Here is a 4,944-nt window from a genome sequence, read left to right on the forward strand (position 1 = left end):
AAAGACTGATATTGATGGAAGATCAGGATGGCTATTAAACAATGAGGGGTAGAGACAGTGACCCACTTCTGTATTTATCCCCCAGGTTCAGAGCCTGAATTTTTTTCCAAAAGGACTTTGAAAATTATGACTATCAATTTGAGATCTATAGTTCATTATTTTCCTTAAGGTGGCTTTGCTTCTTTTTCCTGGATGGTCTTATGGGATGCATATGAGTATATAAAATAGAAACTTATTGAACCACAGGAAGATCCAAGTCATAATATTTAGATTCACCCACCTGGGTGATAAATTAAGGGTGTTATTCTTGCTCATAGTTCACAACAGGCTGCTCAACTCATAGTCAATGGGGAGACATCCCTTTGAGCACCTTCAAACACAAGTGCCTGGGTACTAGGGTAAAGGGCATGAGAGGGGTAAGAGGGAGAAGAGCTCTAACCTCTCTTCTCTCTTTACTACAGGGTAGTACATGTAACTCCTGCCTTATCAGATTTGTTGATATATACCTTTTCCAGCCACCACCTTGAGTTTGGCAAGCTCTTGGATATGTGCTCTACCACCTGATCTTGCAGATAATCTGATTGCAGTGCCAATGAATTCCACAAAGAGATATTCTCCAAACCACGGACGTTTCTGGTACTTCAGTTACCCCATTCTTCTTAAACTAAACCCTAATTAATTGCCACACATGGTCTCTGGCACTGCAGGTGTGAATGCCTCCTCTGATGTCAATTTGTTCCTGTCAAAGATGGAGGCAACTTAAATATCTGGGAGAAGGGCATGGAATCCAACATTGTGGCTATTTGGCTGTGATAGTTGCAGTCTTATTCACTCCTACAAGTGCCTCCACCCTAAATTAACTCTTCAATTCCACTTGAGGACCCTGCCTTCTAGAAGGGATCGTTAACTGGTTGACCTCTATGGTAATCAATGATTCTTAGGCTCTTAGGATTGTGTATGCCCCTTTGGGGTATTATATCTTTTGTATAAACTAGACCTTTATCTGTCTTCCTCTTACCAATGTAATGTGCACATATGAGGCATTTATAAGCGATTTCCAAGTATTCTCCCCTATTTCCCCCCATTGAGCATGTTGTACTATGCTGAGTAAGTTGGAAGCTCCCAAACCAGGTGGCCCTGGGTTATTCAGGATAATTTCTAGGTGTCATTACTGACTCTTTGCACATGCATATGCTCTGGAGTGGGGTGGGGGAGTTATTTCCATAATCAAGATCATCCAATTAGAAAAGTTTATGCACAATCTGTCCTTGACTCTTGCTGAGGTCACTAATGAAACATTTTAGCTTTGGAGGCATCATCAGTCAGCTTTAGTTCCTTAGCCCAAGTAGTGCTGGATAACCACATGGCCCCCCTCAACTTCCTGCCAGCAAAGACAGATCTCATGTTGCAACTGGGTCAGGGAAACAGGCAAAGTGGAAGAGTTCATATGAGTCATAGAACAAGGGCCTCTTGGCTTTCTACAGTAGACTGTAATGGGCTTGGCCAAGGTTGGGGTTCATGGCTATATTTACTCTAGCAGGCCTGACTATCTTTCTTGGAATGATTTTGATCAGTGCCCTGATCTACTGTTGCTTTAAACTAATTAACCAGTTAGATCATAGCCCCTCAATGTCTGATCCATCTTAGTTTCCAATGGGGTATCCTGTGTTTCTTGATCAGACCCCAAAATAGCAAGGGGCAGAGTTGAGGAGACGGTTCAAGGCCAAAACCCTTACCTATATGTGATCCTTTAGGGCCTGGCCATAGGCAACTAAAATGCTACACTTGATTGCTACTTTCAGTTTGGTCCCTTATTATAATTGACCACCTCAACACTGGGCAGTGTGACAGTTCATTCATTTCTTCTACAAGTTTTGTTTTGTGATTCCTCAACTTTCTCTATGAAAACAATTATGTTGTCTCCTAATAGAGAGTTTTACTTCTTCCTTTTTGATCTTTATGTCTTTTATTTAAGTTTCTTGTCTTATTATAATGGCTTAGAATACTTTATTAAATATAGAAATGGTCTATCTATATTTACTGGGGTGATGACCAGAGTTGCCAGGTGATCATACTTTTCTTTGAAAGAGATAATTCAGTGGGTTCCAGATAAGAAATCATTGAGAAATGTTAGAGTAGAAACTGACATTTGGTTTATTCTGAGTAAGGACTCAGATGGACAAGGACTCAAAGCCATGTTAATTTTCAGAAATTTCTAAAATTGGAAAAAAGGGCTCTATTCAGATCAATCTGGTCTCTGAAAAAGAGTATACATATATATATATATATATATAGTTGAGAACTTTGCCATGTTAGGCATTTTTCTTAGAAGAATATGGTAGGTATTGCTCTAATTGTAGCAAACTACTTGTAAAGAATTCAACACTAGCACCTCTCCCACACACATGGTGAATTCAAATGCACTGCTACCTGGTCCGAACTCTTTCCAGGTTTGCATGGTGCCATCATTAGAACTGGTGAAGACTGAAAACTTGATAGAAGTCTATGTTGGCTTAATTCTCATTTGGGTGAAGAGATTGGGAAATGCTATATATATATATGTCTCTGTGTGTGTATTTGTTAAAACATGGTTAGCCATCATAAAACACTATTGACGTGACAAAGGAAGTTCATGGGAACAAAATTTCCAAAAAGTGATTAGCCCCACATCTTAACTCAGAAGTCAAGAGTGGACTTAATTATTATGTCATTATGACTGAGAAAAAATGTGGCTTAAGACAGTAATTTGAAAATTTCCTGTTTTATTTGTCAAGCAATAAGCCATACTGAGCATTTACTTTGTACTCAGCCTTTTATAAAGCATGGTAGGAAATGAAGGTACACTAGTTGCATCTTACATTTTAAAATTTCACCATGTTAACAAAATAATGCTGGTTACAAAGTGGAAGTTCTGGGGGAGGTATGTGGTAAACACACATACAACTACATGGACATTAAAAACCAGGGAGAAAAATATGGACTTGTCTCAAACAAGTGCGCTCATGTATCAATTGACTGTTCTGTGAGAGAAGGGGGTTAAAAATTCTTTTTCTACAGTCTGCTCTCTACTTAATTGAGATTTAGGTTCATTTGTATCATAAATTGTATTTAAAAAGGTAAAAATACCAGTAATAAATAAATAGCGTTAATTTATCAATCATTTGTTGAGCATCTCTGATATAGTAGGAACAGACCTAGGCCTTGGGGATATATGAACAAGGAAGATACAGGTGGTCTTTAAGAAGCAGTCATGTTGGAAAAAAAAATTAAGGTTCTTTTATGAATAATGGTAATCAGATAAGCAGTAGTAGAAATTTGAGAGCTATATGGAAGGATATTGATATTCATAAAGGTTACTGTCAAATATATTTATAACTAGATATTATACATGTATATTGTCATTAAACTGTAGGTATATTGATACACATATAATAACTTTAAAGTGGTTTTCAGATCCCACTATTTCTTGTGCTTTTCACTTTTTTATCTATTTGTACTCACATGTAAATTGCTTCCAAATGAATGAGCTGAGATTTAATTTCATAATTTAACAGATGCTTGTTGATCAGTTGTTGCTTGGTAGGTATCATTAGTCCATAAGACTACAGAGATAAGACCATCAAGGAGAGTATAATCTAGTTAGAAGATATAGGAGTAAACAGGAAAAATGTAACAGGTAATCTGATATTTTAGATGTAAAGAGACCATGTAAGAAGATATCCCAGTTTGTGTTAAGGAAAGAGGAGGTGAGGAAGGGCTTCCATGAGGAAACAATGTTTTGAAAGAAAAGCAGGAACTGGGCAGACAAAGGGGCTGGGCAGTTTAAGGTTGGCAGTTAAAGACTTAATTGCAGAGGGAGAAATAGTGGACATCATCAGAGAAGAAAGTTTGAACACTGTCCTTTAGGCACTAAGGGCAGAGAAATCACACAAGGAGATTTTTATTTTAGAAAGTTCATCTTAATGACTTCATTGGAGTGGAAATGTTCAACCCTGCAACTTGAAAAAAGAAGTACTTATAAGCCATACTGGAGTAAACTAAGGTGCACACACAGACACACATGGACACAGGCACAAAAATAAATGCATAACCACAGTGGTGATGTCTAACAGAAGTTGCACATAAATATGCAACACATTTTTACACATTGTTTAGCATAATATGGATCTTATTACTTCTCTCTCTCTTTCTCTTCTTCCTTTTTCTCCCAAGTATTTATTGAATTTTTCAGGTAAAAGTCACTCTGCTTGGACATGTATAGTTACATAAACAGCTACATATCTATGTAAGTTTCCTAGACCATTTTAGGGGGAAGTATTCAGGGAAAGGTAAAAGAAAATCTCTGAAGGTTCTTGGAGTTGACTTTTGTGTTCTTGCTCTACAAGTTTATGTGAGCAAGTAAAAGCCACACATAGGTCAAACTCACCTAATAAAGGAAGATCAACTTTTTTGTGTGTAAAATATTTGGCCTACAGGTTTACCAGTGACTATTTTCATATGTTATCTATTTCACATGTATAATCTTGGCCTAGAGGCAAGTGTTTATATGTGAAATGGCAAAGAGCCAATGGTTACTTATAGAATTATTGTTTTGTTTTGAAAAAGAACAGTGAATGCTCTCATAATAACGTGTATACTTCTTGTATAAATAATTTAACACTGTGGCCATGCTCTCCAGCATTTATAAAGTTCATTTTCAGAATTTAAAGAAAAAACTTTTAGAAGCTGATCATAAAAAGAAGCAAGTACTTGATATGTAATCAGAAGATGTGAAAGCAGAGGCAGGAACAGACACTTGCACACTGATGCAATTTGATAGTGGCATTATTCACAATTGCCAAAAGATGGAAACAACCCAAGTGTCCATCAACAGAAGAATGGATAAACAAAATGTGATATATAAATACAATGGAATATTATTTAGCAGTAAGAAGGAATAAAGTT

This window comes from Tamandua tetradactyla, chromosome 7 (genome assembly GCF_023851605.1).
Source record: "Tamandua tetradactyla isolate mTamTet1 chromosome 7, mTamTet1.pri, whole genome shotgun sequence".
NCBI classification, from domain to species: Eukaryota; Metazoa; Chordata; class Mammalia; order Pilosa; family Myrmecophagidae; genus Tamandua; species Tamandua tetradactyla.